Source organism: Triticum aestivum, chromosome 2A (genome assembly GCF_018294505.1).
Source record: "Triticum aestivum cultivar Chinese Spring chromosome 2A, IWGSC CS RefSeq v2.1, whole genome shotgun sequence".
Taxonomy (NCBI): Eukaryota; Viridiplantae; Streptophyta; class Magnoliopsida; order Poales; family Poaceae; genus Triticum; species Triticum aestivum.
The window spans coordinates 99,267,437-99,282,297 of NC_057797.1; the positions used below are offsets into that span (position 1 = coordinate 99,267,437).

The window sequence follows — 14,861 nt, forward strand, 5'->3', positions numbered from 1 at the left end:
TGGCGGGGAAGCTTCGGGGGAAGCTTCGGCAGTACCTTTGCTGCGATTCGCTTCTCGTTCCTCTATCGCTTGTACCCTTGCTTGGAGCGCCTGCATTTGGGTCTGCTACAATTTTTTCCTCCTCTCCTGGGATTTGTAACCGCCTGCGTCCGGAAACCCAACCTTCCACGGAATGGAGTCTGGCGTGCCTCGTGTCCGTCCAGGGTGCTCAGGATTCCCGAGGGCCATTGTGAGCTCGTCGTTCTCTCTATCTGGAAAGAACGTCCCTTGCCGCGCTGCTTCAATATACTGCTGAAGCTTCCTGATTGGTATGTCCATTTGATCGTTCGTCCAAATGCACTTCCCTGTTACAGGGTCCAAGGTTCTGCCAGCCCCGAAGAACCAAGTCCGGCAACGGTCTGGCCAGTTAATTGTCTCTGGTTCGATCCCCTTATCAACCAGATCATTCTCAGTCTTGGCCCACTTAGGCCGGGCTAAGAGGTAGCCATCTGACCCCGTGCGATGGTGATGCTTCTTCTTCGCAGCATTTTGCTTGTTTGTCGCCGACATCTTCTTACTCTTTTCCGATGTCTTGTGGGCCACAAATGCGGGCCAGTGATCTCTGATCTTCTCATATCTGCCCTTGAATTCTGGTGTCTCTTTATTTTCGACGAACTTATTCAGCTCTTTCTTCCACCTCCTGAATAGTTCTGCCATCCTCTTAAGAGCAAAAGACTTGATTAATTGCTCTTTAACTGGCTTCTCTGGATCATCCTCTGGCAATAGGGTGAAATTTGACTTCAGCTCAGTCCAAAGATCATTTTTCTGCATATCATTGACATAAAACACCTCAGGGTCTTCTGTAGCCGGCTTTAACCATTGCTGGATGCTGATCGGGATCTTGTCCCTAACCAAAACTCCGCACTGAGCAAGAAATGCGCTCTTTGTCCGGAGGGGTTCAATCGGTTGGCCATGGGGCGCGATTGCTATGATCTCAAACTTTTCATCCGAGCTCAACTTTTCTTCGGGCCTCGTCTCTTTACCAAAGTTGTGCTTGATCCGGAGGGCTAGAAAAAAGAACAAAGACTTAATTAATATGTGTACATACCAAAACAATGAATGCATCAATTAGCTAGTCAGTAGAAGCTTAACTAATATATATACCTGGCCGAACTCGGTTCGGTCACCGGAGACGTCATCGCGGTCTCCTTCTTGCACCGGCATTGGGTCACCGGAGCCGTCCTCATGGTCTCCTTCTTGCACCTGCATTAGGTCACCGGAGCCATCATAATCATAGCCAGCTGCTTCCAGACCATCGGTGTCGTTGAGAAACAACGAGACGACGGCATCACTTCCTTGTGCGATTATGTCCCCCAACAACTCTTCTTGTACTTCATCTCGGGCGGTGTCCATCGTTTCTACAAATATTGACAACATGGCAATTATTATTCAAACATGTCAGATGGATATATTAGTGGCAAGCGTAGAACTAATATTAATTAATGGCCTCGACGCTGCTTCTCTAGGGTTTGGGGTGGCCTCGATGCTGCTTTTCTAGGGTTTGGGGTGGCCTCGACAACGCTTCAAGGATAAAAAAAGAAGAGGAAGAAGAAAAAAAGAGGAGAAGAAAGAATAGAGGAGTAAGAACTCCTCTGTTCTTTCTTCTCCTCTTTTTTTCTTAACTCCTCTATTCTTTCTTCTCCTCTTTTTTTTTCTTCTTCCTCTTTTTTTTATCGGGAACGAGGGTCGTCGAGGGTCACCGAGCGGTAGAGGAAACCCTAAATAGCAAGTATCGTGGGTGTGCGATACATGTGGTCGTCGGTGTCGGACACTACATCCACGTCCCACAAGTGACGTGGGCGTCGAAGGCCGCGCCACTTGTGGGATGTGGATGTAGTGTCCGACACTGACGGCCACATGTATCTCACACCGACGATACTTGCTATTTAAGGTTTCCTCTACCGCTCGGCGACCCTCGCCGACCCTCGTTCCCGATAAAAAAAGAGGAAGAAGAAGAAAAAAAGAGGAGAAGAAAGAATAGAGAAGAACTTCTCGATTCTTTCTTCTCCTCTTTTTTTCTTCTTCATCTTCTTGTTTTATCCTCTTCTTCCTCTCATGTTCGACGACCCTCGACCCCTCGGCGACCCTAGACCCCCTCTCGACCCCCTCATGTCGAAGTTATCGGGTAGGGGGTATATCAACAACGACATACCCGATACATACATACATACATATCACATGCATCCATACATATATGAACAAAATTAATACCTGCTAATTAACAACCTAAATAAAAAAGCTAATACATATAGGAAGAAGAAGAAAAAAGAAGAGAAGAAAGAATAGAGGAGAAGACTTCCTCTTCTTCCTCTCCTCTTCTTCTCCCTCTTCTTCTCCCTCTTCTTCCCCTTCTTCCCTCGACCCCCTAAACTAGTTCTCAACCCTCGACCCCCTAAACTAGTTCTCAACCCTCGACCCCCTAAACTAGTTCTCGACCCCCCCTCATGTCGAAGTTATCAGGGAGGGGGTATATCGACCCCCCCTCATGTCGAAGTTATCGGGGAGGGTTATATCGACCCCCCTCCTGTCGAAGTTAACGGGGAGGGGGTATATCGACAATGACATGCATACATGGAAAAATGCTATCCATCTATGCGTACATAGCCACATACATATATACATGGAAATAATGCTATGAAAAAAATATGAACAAAAAAATGCTATGAACAAAAAAATAATACACATAAACAAAAAAAATACATATATGAACAAAAATTGCTCTGAACAAAAAAAATAATACACATATATGAACGTCTATACATACATATAGACACATACATATATACATTATATATACGAACAAAAAATGAAAAAAATGATAAACAGGTGGCGGCGGCTCACAGCAGCGAGGTTGACCGGCGAGGGCGACGGCGGGGGCGACGAGGGCGTTGGCGAGGGCGGTGGATGGCTCGGGGAGGAGGGCGGCGAGGGCGGCATGGGCTCGGGGAGGAGGGCTCGGGGACGACAGCGAGATCGGGGGCGGCGCGGGCTTGGGGACGACGGCGAGCTCGAGAGGCGGCATGAGCTCGGGAAGGAGGGCTCGGGGACGACGGCGAGCTCCGGGGCGGCGCGGGCTCGAGGAGCGGGCAGCGGCGGCGACGAGGAGCGGGCGGTGACGGCGACCTCGGGGCGGCGACGGCGAGCACGGGCAGCTTGGCGGCGTCGTCGGGGCGGGATCGAAGAAACCGAACCAAAATTTTCACAAGTGTGGCTTATATAGACGGAGCATTGGTCACGGTTCGTGGCACAAACCGTGACCAATGCCCCCCTTTAGTCCCGGTTGGTGGCACCAACCGAGACCAAAGGCCTCTTTTCAGCAGCCCAAAGGGCAGGAAGCGGCAGCCTTTGGTCTCGGTTGGTGGCACCAACCGGGACTAAAGGGGGGCATTGGTCACGATTTCTGCCACGAACCGTGACCAATGCCCCCCTTTAGTCCCGGTTGGAGCCACCAACCGAGACCAAAGGGCTTGTGCGGCTGCTGCGTCGAAAGTTTAGTCCCACCTTGCTAGTTGAGAGGGGTGTCCAGTGGTTTATAAGCCCCACTGCCGCACCCCTCTCGAGCTCCTCTCCATTGCAGGCTTACGGGCCTAATTGTCACTGCTATGCCTGTGGGCCTACTGGGCCTCCTGCGGGCCTGAATCCTGGCCCTTGGATGGGTTTCTAGTCGTATTCAGGCCGTGGGGGCCCAGTAGGTGGCATTTGTTTTTTGTTTTTTTGTTGCTTTATTTATTTTCTTTTGTTTTTTGCTCTATTTTTTAATTCTTTATGCTTTTAGTTTTAGAAAAATTATAAACTTTTTGTTAATGCCATTAGTTTTCAAATTTGAAAACACTTTTTTTGTTTTTTTGTTTTCTTTGTTGCTTTATTTATTTTATTTTGTTTCTACTTACAACAAAATACTTATTGTTGCTATTTTTTCCAGTTTTTTTGTTTGTTTTCTGCATTATTTATTTTCTTTTGTTTTTTGCTTTATTTTTTATTCTTTTTTGCTTTTAGTTTTAGGAAAATTATAAACTTTCTGTTAGTGCCATTAGTTTTCAAATTTGAAAACACTTTTTTAGGTTTTTTGTTTTCTTTGTTGCTTTATTTATTTTATTTTGTGATTAACTTTACTATAAAAATAGTTTTTTTCCTGTTTTTTTGATTTATTTTTTGCATTATTTATTTTCTTTTGTTTTTTGCTTTAATTTTTAATTCTGTTTGCTTTTAGGTTAGCAAAATTATAAACTTTCTGTTAGTGCCTTTAGTTTTAGAAAAATTATAAACTTTCTGTTAGTGCCATTAGTTTTCAAATTTGAATAGTTAAAATTTGAATTCTTTGAAATTTATGTGAATCACAAGTTTGTGATTAACTTACTAAAAAAATGAGAATAGATGCGCTTATAGAGAAAATTCAACCTAAATTCATAGTAAATTTCTATGAATTTCAGAGAAATTCACTATGAATTTAGGTTTAACTTTTCTCTATTAGGGCATCTATTTTCACTTTGAGAGGAGCTCAACAAGGCAGAGAGGGAAGGGCTTATAAACCGGTGTGAGCCCCCTTCGATTGGCGAGGTGGGACTAAACTCTGCCCGCAACGAGGACCAACCCTTTAGTCCCGGTTTGTGGCACAAACCGGGACTAATGGTCATGGGCCAGGGGCGAGGAGCAAAATTATAAACTTTCTGTTAGTGCGATTAGTTTTAGAAAGTTGAAAGTTGAAAGTTGGCATGGGCCAGGGACTAATGGTCATGGTATTACGAGGGCCAAACCATAAGACATTAAAGCATTTTAAATGAACTCTGAAAAAGTTGAAAGTTGGCATGGTATCATAATTTCACCCACATAGCATGTGCATGTACAAAACGGACAATGGTAGCATGTTCGTGTGTTACAAAGTTGGCATGGTATCATCATAATAGTTGCGGGAGAAAGTCTTCACTTTTTCTTCGCTTGTGTCATTTGCTTATTGCGCCTAACCATGGATAATCTTCATTGTTTATCAGGATGCTTGGGTCAGCCTTGACATTGAAGGGAGGAATTTCATGAAACTTTTCATAATCTTCAGACATGTCTGTCTTGTCGACCACTCCCAGGATGTCCCTTTTTCCTGAAAGAACTATGTGGCGCTTTGGCTCATTGTATGATGTATTTGCTTCCTTATCTTTTCTTTTTCTCGGTTTGGTAGACATGCCCTTCACATAGATAACCTGTGCCACATCACTGGCTAGGACGAACGGTTCGTCAGTGTACCCAAGATTTTTCAGATCCACTGTTGTCATTCCGTACTGTGGGTCTACCTGTACCCCGCCGCCTGACAGATTGACCCATTTGGACTTAAAGAAAGGGACCTTAAAATCAGGTCCGTAGCAAGTTCCCATATGTCCACTATGTAACCATAATATGTGTCCTTTCCGCTCTCGGTTGCTGCATCAAAGCGGACACCGCTGTTTGGTTGGTGCTCTTTTGATCTTGGGCAATTGTGTAAAATGTATTCCCATTTATCTCGTATCCTTTGTAAGTCAATACAGTCAAAGATGGTCCCCTAGAAAACAAGTACAACTCATCACAAACAGTGTTGTCACCTCTGAGATGTGTTTCCAACCAACTGCTGAAAGTCCTGATGTGTTCACATGTAATCCAGTTGTCGCACTGCTCCGGGTGTTTGGAGCGCAGACTATTCTTGTTTTCATCGACATACGGGGTCACCAAGGTAGAGTTCTGTAGAACTGTGTAGTGTGCTTGAGACCAAGAATATCCGTCCTTGCATATTATTGAGTCTCTTCCAAGAGTTCCTTTTCCCGTTAGTCTCCCCTCATACCGCGATTTAGGGAGACCTATCTTCTTATGGCCAGGAATGAAGTCAACACAAAACCCGATAACATCCTCTGTTTGATGGCCCATGGAGATGCTTCCTTCTGGCCTAGCGCGGTTACGGACATATTTCTTTAGGACTCCCATGAACCTCTCAAAGGGGAACATATTGTGTAGAAATACGGGCCCCAGGATGACAATCTCTTCGACTAGATGAACTAGGACGTGCGTCATGATATTGAAGAAGGATGGTGGGAACACCAGCTCGAAACTGACAAGACATTGCGCCACATCACTCCTTAGCCTTGGTACGATTTCTGGATCGATCACCTTCTGAGAGATTGCATTCAGGAATGCACATAGCTTCACAATGGCTAATCAGACGTTTTCCGGTAGAAGCCCCCTCAATGCAACCGGAAGCAGTTGCGTCATAATCATGTGGCAGTCATGAGAATTTACGTTCTGAAACTCTTTCTCTGGCATATTTTTTATTCCCTTTATATTCGACGAGAAGCCAGTCGTGACCTTCATACTGAGCAGGCATTCAAAGAAGGTTTCTTTCTCTTCTTTCGTAAGAGCGTAGCTAGTAGGCCCTTATACTGCTTCGGAGGCATGCCGTCTTTTTCGTGCAAACGTTGCAGGTCCTCCCGTGCCTCAGGTGTATCTTTTGTCTTCCCATACACGCCCAAGAAGCCTAGCAGGTTCACGCAAAGGTTCTTCGTCGCGTGCATCACGTCGATTGAAGAGCGGACCTCTAGGTCTTTCCAGTAGGGTAGGTCCCAAAATATAGATTTCTTCTTCCACATGGGTGCGTGTCCCTCAGCGTCATTTGGAACAGCTAGTCCACCGGGACCCTTTCCAAAGATTACATAGTGTAAATCATTGACCATAGCAAGTACGTGATCACCGGTACGCATGGCGGGCTTCTTCCGGTGATTTGCCTCGCCTTTGAAATGCCTGCCTTTCTTTCGACATTGATGGTTGGTCGGAAGAAATCGACGATGTCCCAGGTACACATTCTTCCTGCATTTCTCCAGGTATATACTTTCAGTGTCATCTAAACAGTGCGTGCATGCGTGGTATCCTTTGTTTGTCTGTCCTGAAAGGTTACTGAGAGTGGGGCAATCGTTGATGGTCACGAATAGCAACGCCTTAAGGTTAAATTCCTCCTGTCTGTGCTCATCCCACGTACGTACACCGTTTCCATTCCACAGCTGTAAAAGCTCTTCAACTAATGGCCTTAGGTACACATCAATGTCGTTGCCGGGTTGCTTAGGGCCTTGTATGAGAACTGGCATCATAATGAACTTCCGCTTCATGCACATCCAAGGAGGAAGGTTATACATACATAGAGTCACGGGCCAGGTGCTGTGATTGCTGCTCTGCTCCCCGAAAGGATTAATGCCATCCGCGCTTAAAGAAAACCATACATTCCTTGGGTCCTTTGCAAACTCATCCCAGTACTTTCTCTCAATTTTTCTCCAATGCGACACGTCAGCGGGTGCTCTCAACTTCCCATCTTTCTTTCGGTTCTCACTGTGCCATCGCATCAACTTGGCATGCTCTTCGTTTCTGAACAGATGTTTCAACCGTGGTATTATAGGAGCATACCACATCACCTTCGCAGGAACCCTCTTCCTGGGGGGCTCGCCGTCAACATCACCAGGGTCATCTCGTCTGATCTTATACCACAATGCACCGCATACCGGGCATGCGTTCAGATCCTTGTATGCACCGCGGTAGAGGATGCAGTCATTAGGGCATGCATGTATCTTCTCCACCTCCAATCCTAGAGGGCATACGACCTTCTTTGCTGTGTATGTACTGTCTGGCAATTCGTTATCCTTTGGAAGCTTCTTTTTCAATATTTTCAATAGCTTCTCAAATCCTTTGTCAGCCACAACATTCTATGCCTTCCACTGCAGCAATTCCAGTACGGTACCAAGCTTTGTGTTGCCATCTTCACAATTGGGGTATAACCCTTTTTTGTGATCCTCTAACATGTGATCGAACTTCAGCTTCTCCTTTTGACTTTCGCATTGCGTCCTTGCATCGACAATTACCGGCGGAGATCATCATCATCGGGCACATCGTCTGGTTCCTCTTGATCTTCAGCAGCTTCACCCGTTGCAGCATCATTGGGCACATCGTCTGGTTCCTCTTGATCTTCACCAGCTCCCCCCGTTGTAGCATCACCATATTCTGGGGGCACATAGTTGTCATCGTACTCTTCTTCTTCGCCATCTTCCATCATAACCCTTATTTCTCCGTGCCTCGTCTAAACATTATAGTGTGGAATGAAACCCTTGTAAAGCAGGTGGGAGTGAAGGATTTTCCGATTAGAGTAAGACCTCGTATTCCCAAATTCAGTGCATGGACAACACATAAAACCATTATGCTTGTTTGCCTCAGCCGCATCGAGAAACTCATGCATGCCCTTAATGTACTCGCAGGTGTGTATGTCACCGTACATCCATTGCCGGTTCATCTGCGTGCATTATATATAATTAAGTGTCCAAATTAATAGAAGTTCATCATGACATTAAAACCAAAGTGCATACATAGTTCTCATCTAACAACATATAGCTCTCCAGAGCATCTAATTAATTAAACCATACATTGAAACTATGTAAAACATTTCAATGCGAAAACAAATGCGATCATAATCGCAACCAAGGTAACAATTGATCCAATGGCATAATGATACCAAGCCTCGGTATGAATGGCATATTTTCTAATCTTTCTAATCTTCAAGCGCATTGCATCCATCTTGATCTTGTGATCATCGACGACATCCGCAACATGCAACTCCAATATCATCTTCTCCTCCTCAATTTTTTTATTTTTTCCTTCAACAAATTGTTTTCTTCTTCAACTAAATTTAACCTCTCAACAATAGGGTCGGTTGGCATTTCCGATTCACATACATCCTACATAAATAAAATCTATGTCACGTTGGTCGGCATAATTTTCATAAACAATAAATGAACCAATAGTTATAAAGATAATATATATACCACATCCGAATCATAGACAGGACGAGGGCCGACGGGGGCGGATACCAAAACCATCGCACTATATAAGATGCAATAATAAAAGTAAGAAAATAATACAAGTATCTATGTAAACATACAAGTAAGAATATTTTTCCTTTCAGAAAGAAGATAAGAACAAGAGGCTCACCACGGTTACTACAAGAAATCTGTTAATACATGACGGATCTAGTCCGTCACAAATTAGTGAAAATTGTCATGGGTGTCCATCCTTGACGGATTTGAAATCCGTCATGTATATCGCGTCATAATTTGATATGTACCTACCATGACGGTTCTTAGCTGTCATGGATCTGCCCCCGGCCCGCCCAGGCCCAAACCTTTGCGACGGAACAATCTGTCATGGACTAACGCCACATAGGATTTTCAATTGAGTAATTTGAATTACATGGCTGCCTACATGGATACTATTTTCCGTCATGAAATTCGTCATGGATTTAGGCACAATTTAAAGGGCGGTTTAAATTTGGCTTAGCCCATTATCCCATTTCTTTTGGCCAGAATTTAACTATGTTTTTAAGGGCCAATTTAAAGGGCGTTACACAAATCCTAATGCCAAATTTTCCCAACAAAAAATATTTGCAAGGTGTGAAACATTACAAAGTTTAACATAGCCATCTGTATGTATCTACAACACAGCAATTTAAAAAATCATCTACAAAGTGATGACATACAGCATAGATTGACAAAATATATCACACAACAGAGTTATGAACCAGTACAATCCATTTTACATCAACAAAACATATAAACTATCGAGGCTGTTATTCAAGCTCTTGCCATCGACGTTCTTGATGGCAATGATCATGCCGTGATGGGCAGCACCAAGTAGCACAGTATCCAACCTTACCTAGCAAATTAATAAGAATATTAGATATTTGCACATATTGATAGATAGTAGAAATAAGAAAATTGCAACAAATATAAAAATGAATTACATGTCCAGAATTCTTAAATCTTGTAGTGCCTACAAATGAGAATAACATTGTATCTACTATAAAACAAGATTAAACATGAGGTTGCTTAAAATTAACCCAAAGAAAAGTGTGTCAAATGACAAAGTGACGAAACACACATCACAGAACTCCTACTATAGCAGCAGTAGTTGAGGCCATATAAACCCATTGTAATGTAGTGGACTATGAAACATGAAAATACTTGATAAACAATGAGATAATAGATAGGAAAGTGCAACTTGAAATAATCATGCTTCGTTTATATTCATTCAGGATATACAGAAATGATTTTCTATCATAAACCCATTGATTATATTATCCGTGTTACTTCTGTGCAAGACGATTCTATACGCCGCCCACTTGACCAGCATAGTACTATTATTTGTGACAGAAAAAAAATAGTTAAATGAAATTAACAATTATATATTTATACATGGTGGCAGTAGTAGGAACAACCCTTGCTCCTACTTCATGAATCAGACTACAAATTTAGTCTGATGCAAGTACATATAGGTACGTTCAGACTAAAAATTTGAAGTAGGAGCAAGTATTGCACGAACCAGTATATATTTATACAAGGTGGCAGCAGTAGGAACAAGGCTTGCATGAATCAGACTCATACATAGCTTAAGTATTACTTCATTTTAATGAAGGTACAAGCCGAGTCAGAACACATGCAGTAGCAATCACGAATATAGATACAGATCCTGAAACCTTCCAGGACATAAGCGTGAAGATAAATTGGATTGTCTTTTTAATATCAAATCAAGGTCTAGAAATACATAGAGATATTCAGTGGTGGACGTTGTGAAGACAATAATATTTTTTTTACATTTAAAAAATGAATAATCTGATCCTGTTAGGTAGTTGTCAAGCATATCTTACCATCAACGTTGTGTGCATCTAGGCATGCTAGTTGTGCTATATTTATGCCAGCTAATGCATTGTAACTTCGACCAATTTTTCCAACATAACCTGTGTGCTCTCTGCTCTCTGTGCTATCCTTAGTCCCTTTCACTTTCAGAAATATCATAATAAGTGAAAATGGATATACGATTGTTTGCCAACATTCGGTTTGTTCACATCCATGTTTGTAAGGCAACAAAAACAAAGATGTATTTTGTATGCCCACAGTTTACCCAAGTTTTAGCAATGAGATGAAAGTTCCTCCCTGACAACAAGCTAAGGCCTTGTACAAATTACTAGAACTGGACCAGAGAAGCAAACGATCTCACTTTAAGGAAGAAATAGAATAACTTATCTTCAGTTCATGCGTGTTAGGCCACGGTCAGGGGTAGTGGAACCCAGCGTTGGTTCCACAGCACCGTCGGGGAGGAAGAAGCAGAGGCCAGAGGTTGGCTGGACCGTCGTGTTCCAGTATGTGTGCCTGAGATGTATGCCAATCAATCAAAGGAACTTGTTATACACACACACAAAACAAATTGATCTGATCACATCTCAGTGGCTCGTCATGTCATGTTCAGATTCAGAATAAGCTAATAGAACCCAGCACAGGAAGAAACTAAACTTGCTTATGGAAATATCTCCTTAAGTTAAAGTGTTAATCATCAAGATATTTTAAAATTTGTGAAGCACATCTGTACATTGAGAAAGTAAGATTAATAGCAAATCGAATAGAAGGAAATGAAAACAACAAGTGCAGCTTTAGCACTCTACAGATATGGTGCTCCCGTTGCATTGAAATGTCGTTCACATGTTTCGAAATACCATTTTCTTTTTCTCTCCCGTGTGTAGATATTTCTTTCAGGGCGTACAATTTTGCTCCAAAACCACCGGCTAACCTACACTGAAATATGTGCCTACTCAGTTTCAGATCGATCCCCTCAACCTATTCTATTCTATTCCATCTCTAGAATTAGGTAGCCACACACCAAAAAAACAATTAAGATACTAATTCGTGAAAATTATCTCGTGGTCACGGAAGATTTAAGATGAACTGACCAGGAAGCTATGAGATTAGTCCAAAGTAAAATGAAAAAAAAACAAGAACAAGTCACCAGTGAAGGGGGCGAGCGGGAGATCAGACCTCATGGACGGGGAAGGAAACTGCGATGCCGCTGTCGCTGCTACCTCCAATGAGCCATGCCGTAGACCGGCCACCACACGGCCGCTCCGCTAAGACAAACCGACGCCAGGTTTGACCTCCATGCCGGATCTGCACAAAAGGCCACAAAGATAGAGATCCACCTGGATTGAATTGGATTCTGCTTGATTCTTCACTTCAAAATGTAGTAGCGGAGCTAGTGCGTCCTTACCAACAGAGGGAGGAAGAGTCACGGGAGCCGATCCAGATCCTGTAGAGAGACAGGCAGGGATTTCCTCCACTTCCAGACGTTCTCCGGTTGGTTCCAATGGAGGGGCAGGAGAAGGACTGCGGCGGTGCATGGGACAAGGAGGATACAGTGACGCGGCGCGGGCAGGGCAGGAAGTCGGGAACTAGAGAGGGCCAAGCCAATGGGGGCGGCGGCGGAGGAGGAGAAAGAGTGGGGAAGGGAGTGTCTCCGCGTTAGCTTTTATACGGGCACTGGTTTAGGGCTTTTTAGGCGGGCTTAGGTGGGCTTGCGGGCCGTACTAGTCTGTGCATGACGGTTTTTGAAACTGTCACCCGAAATCTGTCACGTATTAACATGTTTCTTGTAGTGGGTGGTGCCGGCGATGAGCTCGGCGCGGGTGATCGACGGCGGTGAAGACTGGGATGGGTTGTGACGGACCGCTAAACCTAGACAAATATTATGGAAAATGGAGCTTGGAGGTCGAGCTTGGAGAGGAGAAAGCTTAAGTAGTGTGGCTCGGGCATTCCATCGAACACCTTGTGTGCATAGGAGGTGAGCTAGAGCACCACCAAGCCCTCTCCCCCTCGGCCAGAGAAAAACAGAGCACTGGGGTGCTCTGCTCGTGAGCAAGGGGTATATATAGGCACCTCATTGGTCCCGGTTGGTGACATGAACCGGGACTAAAGGGTAGCCTTTGGTCCCGGTTCAAGCCACAAACCGGGACCAATGGTGGTGGGCCAGGAGCGAGGCCCATTGGTCCCGGTTCATCCCACCAACCGGGACCAAAAGGTCCAGATGAACCGGGACCAATGGCCCACGTGGCCCGGCCGGCCCCCTGGGCTCAAACCGGGACCAATGCCCCCATTGTCCCGGTTCTGGACTAAACCAGGACTAATGGGCTGACCCGGCCTGGACCAAAGCCCTGTTTTCTACTAGTGTAGTGCTAGTACTTAGGTTATAAAAAGGGGAACTACCTAACCGAAAAACACTCTACCTTTCCTCCTCATAAGTGCTTCTTCTTCGTCCATCGTTGCCATGGCCGGTGAGTAGAGCTCTAGGTCGAGAACTACTCATAACAAGGGAGCGGCAACCAAGGCTGCAGAAAAAAAGAGAGGGCTCACCGCCACGCAGAGACCTCGAAAGATCTCTCACGGGCAGGCGATGGCTCTTAGGAGCGCCCTAGCCGCGGAGGCGAACATGATGAGCCGGCGGAGCTGGACTCGTTATCCCTCGATGGCATGCCCGATCAGCTCAATAAGCAAAAGGAGTTCATCCAATGCTTGATGGAGTTGCTGAAGGAGAGCCTCGACGACATGCCCGCTGAGCTCAATCAGGAGGGGGAGTTGACCTCCGGCTTAGTGATGGTGCTGAAGAAGAGCATTTCCTAGGAGAAGAAGGCGACCGGCGAAATCCTGCGACTTCGGGAGGACAATGCGAAGCTCTGCCACGAGATCGACCTGTTGAAGGAGAAGAACGCCGGCTGGAAGAAGCTGCATGAGAATAGTAGTTCCTCGATGAAGATGCTGCACGCCATCGCCATGGAACAGAAGGAAGAGTTGGTGAAGCTCCGCATCGAGCACTCGGCTGCTGTCAAGGTATGTAATATGGCCGTGGAACAGATGATGAAGGCTTGTGTCGAGAAATGCCGCGTGATGGACACAATGATGAAGATGGCGGAGGAGACACGCAAGGAGATGGTGGTCGTGGAGGCGATGAAGAAGCAGTTACGACTCCGCGGCGAATTAGATCATTTGGGGTGATAATCTTCCTTCTTCTTTCGCTGCTGTGTTTCATCTTTTGCTTCGGGTGTTTCGCCGCACGTGTCACGTTCTCTGCGAGGCATGAATAGAACAATGTTTTTTTGAGGGAATGAATAGAACAATGCTAACAATGAGATGACTAGCAAATTAGATCATTTTTTATCGCCATATGGCACTGGTCTGCCATGTTTCGTGCTCCTCCGTCGCAGTACTACTCCAGTGGAAAACTTGAGTATACCGCACGGTTCTTTGCTCCTCCTTGATCAGGTCGTTGGCGCATTTATACGAGCAGTCAAATCACAAGTCCCTGCCTTCCAGTAGTAATGAGCCGTCAAATCACAAAGGCCCTCGCCTCTCGTGAAACCGACCAAGCTAGACTGCCCCGCCCTCTAGCATTTTAAAAAATGTATACTTTTGTAAAGCAGTAGTATCGATGGATTGCGCCATGGAGCAGAACTTGAAATTAAAAAAAAGTGGTACATATAGAGAGCGCTCGTCGCCAAATTATGCATATAGTACTATTAAAAAGGCTAGTCACAATAATGGTGTCCAGTACAACCCAGCCCTCAAATAAAACTAAGAAGGTGCTTGGATACGTTTTAGTCCCATGACTAAAAGTAGTGGGACTGAAACATGCTAACCTCACCCATGCTTGGATCCAAATACTAAAAAGGCTAAAATCAAGTTAATGAGCATTTATTATCCTCCAAACCCTCCAATCCAGAACTCGCCTGTGTTAAAGGAGAGGATTTAAATGAGTAGAGAGAGGACTAATCCACATTTTAGTAGGGGTACCCCTGACTAAAAATTTTTAGTCTCAAAACTAGTTTTAGCCCCTCTTTAGTCAGGGGTGCTTGGAACTTTAGCCTCTTAAAGAGACTATTTTTAGTCAGACTAAAATAAGTCCCTTGGATCCAAGCACCCTCTAAGCATCCTGGAATTCTTTGACAAAACTAAGCACCC

General features: G+C 44.6%; 1 long non-coding RNA gene across 1 annotated transcript; it reads right to left on the reverse strand.

The window, feature by feature from the left end:
- Window positions 1-9,475: 9,475 nt before the first annotated feature.
- On the reverse strand, window positions 9,476-12,335 carry LOC123184910 (uncharacterized). Its single transcript, XR_006493117.1, has 3 exons — window positions 12,121-12,335; window positions 11,892-12,020; window positions 9,476-11,231 (listed from the first exon to the last, which is right to left on the reverse strand). It is a non-coding gene; the product is annotated as an uncharacterized lncRNA (long non-coding RNA).
- Between the last annotated feature and the right edge of the window lie 2,526 nt (window positions 12,336-14,861).